Source organism: Tupaia chinensis, unplaced genomic scaffold (assembly GCF_000334495.1).
Source record: "Tupaia chinensis unplaced genomic scaffold, TupChi_1.0 Scaffold144682_1, whole genome shotgun sequence".
Lineage (NCBI taxonomy): Eukaryota > Metazoa > Chordata > Mammalia > Scandentia > Tupaiidae > Tupaia > Tupaia belangeri.
Genome location: NW_006204543.1, coordinates 2,338,625 through 2,344,027, shown reverse-complemented (window position 1 = coordinate 2,344,027; position 5,403 = coordinate 2,338,625). Strand labels below are relative to the sequence as shown.

The 5,403-nt window shown below is 48.6% G+C and overlaps 1 protein-coding gene across 1 annotated transcript in view; it reads right to left on the bottom strand.

The window, feature by feature from the left end:
• NIPA1 (NIPA magnesium transporter 1) overlaps positions 1-1,255 on the bottom strand; it is a 15,058-nt gene extending 13,803 nt beyond the window's left edge. The window contains exon 1 of the mRNA XM_006167249.3: positions 173-1,255. The gene's annotated coding sequence lies outside the window, so the exon portion shown is untranslated. The remainder of the gene's footprint in view (positions 1-172) is intronic.
• Positions 1,256-5,403: the final 4,148 nt, after the last annotated feature.

Sequence of the window (5,403 nt, the reverse complement as noted above, 5' to 3'; positions counted from 1 at the left end):
GGGTCTGCCTGCAGGCGTGCACGCTGGCCAGCTCTTCGCCCGGCAGGGCAGCGGGCCTCCGCAGGGACGGGGCTGGTGCCCGAGCCCCGCGCGCGAGCTCCGACCCCGGATCACATGTCAGAATGAGTGGAGAAAGGAAAGGGGCTCCGACGTCTCAGTAGCCAGCCCTCACCTGTTACCGTCACCTAGGGGCCTTCGGTCACAACGTGCAAGGCTTCCTTTCCATTTGCTTCTCTGTCATCAGCGGCGACCTTGTTACGACTTCCGTTTTAACAACAGCGTATCCGTAAAGTGGATTGCCATCACTTGTGTAACTGCTTCACTATCCTTGGTGGCTGGGCTGCTTACAAATGACGCTGTGAGGAACATCACAAACTTCGGTAACGCTCGCTGGAGAGTAGGAACACTTTTGTGCTCTCACAGCATTACAGTCCTGTGAGGCAGTGTGAAATCGCGTGCCATTTCTGTATGACAAGCCTTTGCTCCATGATCTAAACATCGGTTGTGGTGACATATATAACATGAAACTTGCCATTTTTTTAGAGATTTTTGTTACAGGGTGCATGCGCTCATCAGAAAGACAGAAAACCAGAGATCACCCGTAGGCGAGGATGGCCACCCTGCAATCCCTTGTCCTCCTGGATCTTTGGCACTCCCATGCATACACCGGCCTGAGTTCAGGCTGCCAGGTCTGAGACTTGAACCGCAGTCCGCTATGCGAGAGTCCAGGAACGTAACCATTGTGCCATCTGCTGGTCCTGAAACTTGCCATTTTTAAATGTGCAGTTCCCTGGCATTACTTACATTCCCAATGGTGTAAAACCATCACCATTATTTCCAGAACTTCTCTGTCATCTCAAACAAATGCTGTAGCCCAGTCACGTCCCATCTCTTCCCCCAGCCCCTGATGGTCTCTAATCAATCAATACTTTCTCTCAATTTGCCGGGTTTAGGTATCGCATATAAACGGAATCATACTATGCTTTCCCTCTGTGACCAGCTTATGTCACTGGGCATAATGTCCTCAAGGCTTATTCAGACAGTATAATCGCCGTGTCAGAACTCCACTCCTTGTGACCCAGTAGTATTCCATTATACGGGTAATATTTTGTTTACCCATTCACCTGTCAACAGCCTTAGGCTGTTTCTCCCTTTTGGCTATTGTAAATAATGCACCTGCAGTATCTGATGAGTTCCTGATTTAAATTCTTTTGGGCACATTCCTAGCAATGGGATTGCTGAGTCATATGGTAATTCTATGTTTAGCTTTTGGAGGATCTGCCAAACTTTTCCATAGCAGCTGCATCATTTTACCCCTGCCACCAACATGGAGGGTTCCAGGCTCTCCACATTTTCACCAACGCTTGTTATTCTCCAGTTTCGTTTTCGTTGTTGTTGTTTTTCACAATGTTAGTTGGTCTGACTTATTGATAGATGCTTATTGTTTTAAAATATACTTTTGAAATCAGTGATTCTTGACATAAGCAATAACTTCTATCAAGAATCTCAGCAGAAGTAGGTCGGTGAAAGCAGCGGTAACAGCAGTGCCAAGATAATCACAATGATTCCATTTACTAATACCGCCAGTATATAAAAAATGACATCAGTGTTTTTGGCAAAAAGATGTATGCGTGTTACTTTTCAAAAAACTAATGGGGCCGGCAGGTGGCATAGTGGTTAAGGGCCCTGGACTCTTACATGGTTGACCATGGTTCGAGTTGGGACTTGAAGGCTTTCTCACTTTCCCTCTCTGTCTCTCACTCTGTCCATCTCTGGTCAAATTACACTGAATAAATAAAATAAATGAATAAAATAATTCTTTTTATAAAGTCTCAATAATAATGAATGAATGAATAAATAAAGTTAAATAAATAATTTTAAAAAAAACCTCTCCCTATCTTGTAAAACTATTTTTTTTAAGCTCTGTTTATTTATTATTTGATCAGAGGGGGACAGAGTGAGAGAAAGTGAGAAAGCAAGCCACCAGGTCCAGGACTCAAACTGTGGTTGGCCACGTGGGAGTCCAGTGGCATTAACCACCACACCACCTGCCGGCCCGACCTTTCCTTAGTAATGGACAACTACTTAAGTCTTTACATGTGAAACGATTATGGTGCAGATTTGGTTGTGAAAATGAAGTGTGTGTAAGCCCAAGGGGAAATGGATTGGCTAAGCAGATGTCGCCTGTTATCAAGTCCAGGGAGAAGTCCCACTGGAAGGAGGGCAAACAGCATGATAATGCCTGCCCCAGGAGCAGCAGTCCAGGGTGTCATCCGGGCTGTCAGCTCACACCTTAGTTTGTGGGTCAGGGTCACCTAGAAAGACACAATTCGCACAGGCCTTTTATACTGCATTATAATTTTGTGCCTTATTGAACTTTTTAAGAGTTGCTATAGGGCACATGCCCTTGCTAGAGAGAGAAGCGAGAAGGAATGTGAGAAAGTATCTCCCAGGGAGATGACCGCATGTAATCCCTTCTCCTTTATTCTCCTCTTGCAAGTTTTTGGTGCACACACGAGCTCCCAGGGGTTCTTGAGGTGCCAGGTGTGGGAATTGAACCACAAAGGCAGCCGTGTAAAATCAGTCACGCTAACCACCATGACACCAGCAGGCCCCTGGAACTTGTACAGATCTCAGATCACATAGTGAGTTCTTTCAGACCTGGTTCCTTCACTCAATCAAATGTCACGATAGTCACCCATGTTGTTAGGTGCTTTGTTACTCTTTTTCTCCTTGTGTAGTATTTCATTATGTGACTGTACTATAATTTGTCCGTTCTTCTGTTTTAAACATTTATTCATTCGTTGTGATTTATCAAGCCATTGGGTCTGGAACTTGAATCATGGTCGACCATGTGAGAATCCAGTGTCTTAGGGGTCAAACCACCTGTGGCTCCATCTTTTTTTTTTTTCCATATTTTTGCCATAGGGAACCTACACTGGGCGGGGTGTGGTGGGGAGAGGGAAAGTGAGAGATCACACACCTCCCTGGGGGATGGCCACGCCACAATCCCCTCTCCTCCATTCTCCTGGGATTTTGGGCACAGGTGCACATGTGCCTGGTGTCATTTAGAGATGCTGGTTTTGGGACAAGTCCTGCATCTTAACTGCCACACCACCTACTGGCCACTCCCGTCTTGTTTTTTAATTACCAGAGAGTGTGTGCACTTCCCAGTGGGGAGGTTGGGAAGAGAGAGAAAGCAAGCACCCCTAATGGATGCATTCCAATTCCCTGTTCTTCCATTTCCCCATCCTGTTGGGATTTTGTGCGCAAACATACATGTGGTGTGCCCAGTGTGGTTTTCAAGCTGCTGGAGCCGAAATTCAAAGCATGTTAGGTCACGTGGGATCCAGCTGTCCACATATAGCGCTGAACTGCTGTGCTACAGGCTGGCTTTCAATTGCTTTTATTTCTAGTCTTTTATTTCCTTCTCTCTGCTTGATTTGGGTACATTTTGCTCTTCTTTTTCCAGTGTCTTAAAATGGAAGCTTAGCTTGTTGATTTTATTTATTTGAGATTTTTGCTACAGGGCGCCAGAGACGAAAAGTGAGAAATCATCCCCCAGGGGCGATGACCAAGCCACAATGCCTTCTCCTCTTCCATTCCCCTCTATGTGTGAGTTTCTGCCGGGTCCTGGACTTGAACTGCAGTTGATTACGTGGGTGAGAACCAGTGACCTATTAGGTCATTCAGTAGCTGGTCCCAGCTTGTTGATTTTAGTCTCCATGTTCTATTTTAATATAACCAGTTAGTTCTATACATTTTATTATTTACTTATCTATTTATTTGAGAGGTTTTTGCCTTAGGGTGTGTGCACTCACCTGAGAGACAGTGAGAGGAAAATGAGAAATCACTCCACAGGGGGTATGGCCACACCACGGTGGGTGATCCTTTCTCCATCTTCGGGGGAATTCAGCTTCGCATACACATGCACCCAGCATGATTTGCAAGCATAGGTCAGCCACGTGGGAGTCCAGGGATGTAACCTCTAGCTACCTGCTGGTCCCAGTTCTACACATTTTAATCACTGGTTTAGTTACCATTCATTTTGACATGTTAAATTTTCATTCAGTTAAAAATACTTTACATTTTGGGGCCAGAGAGTGGGAAGGTCGTTAAGGTACCCGACTCCCCAATGGCTGACTTTGAGGTTCCAGTCCTGGACCTGGTGGCTTGAAAATCATGCTGGACGCATGTGACCCCAGATTGGGGGAAGATGATGGAGGAAGGACTGGGGTGTGGCCACCCCCCGACCCCCCACCCCGGGGAGATTTCTCACTTTCCGTCTCACTGTCTGGTGAGAGCACTGCACCCTGTCAAAAACATTATTTTTTTAAAATTTAATTTCCTTTGAGATTTCGTCTTTGACCCAAGGATTCTTTAGATGTGTTAATTTTCAAACGTTTGTGGTTTGTCCTCTATCATTGTCAGTTTGTGGTAGAGTTGTTTTTTTTTTTTTTTTCACTATAGGGCGCGTGCGCTGGCCAGACAGACAGAGAGAGACATAGAGACAGAAAGCGAGAAATCACCCCCCAGGGGGGATGGTCACGCTGCAATCCCTTCTCCTCCATTCTCCTCGCGGGATCTTGGGCACGCACGCACACGCGCCTGGCGTGAGTTTTAAGCCACCGGGTCCGGGACGCGAACCGCGGTCGACTACGTGGGAGTCCAGCGACATAGCCATTACGCTAACTGCTGGTTCCCGAGTTGTTTTTTAAATTTCAGGTTTTTGCCATCTTTCCTGGGTTCTCCGGGAAGACAGAGGGAGAAGCCGTGGGTCTCGGACTGAACTGCCACCAGCCACGTGGGAGCCCAGCGCCGTGACCACCGCGGCGGCTGCTGGGCCCTGGTTAGTAGTTTACGGTCCTCAGAGACGGACTCGGTATGATGCCGATTGCTTCAAACTCCTTACGTGGTGCTGACACTGGCTGGGTGGGACCTCAGGGCAGCCTCCCCTGGCAGCCGCCGGCACCACGTACTTTTCAGAGTCCCTGCACAGCGCCACCTCGGGGGGCACAGACAAGAGGAAGCGCTTCCAGCACGGAGCTGCCAAACGCCCTGCGTCCTCACCCCACAGGGGTCTGTCTGGCCGCCCGACATGGCGCAGCCGTCGAGTCCTCCAGCCGGCGACAGCGTAACGACGCCTTCAGCTCCCAGGGTCGCTCAGGGACCCCGCGATCTCTGAGGGGAGTCTGGAGACGTGCGTGTGTGCGTGCGTGCGTGCGGCGGAAATCCCGCCTCCAGGCCCCTCCGGTTGGTCCTGGCCGCAGTGGGCGCGGCCCAAGGAGGAAGACGGGCGTGATTGAAGTCAGAGCGAGCTTTGGAGGGCGTGGCAAAGGGAGGTTGTCTTCCCCATTGGCTGTGGCCGCCGCGCAGCCTTGCTGCGATTGGCTGGGCGCTGGG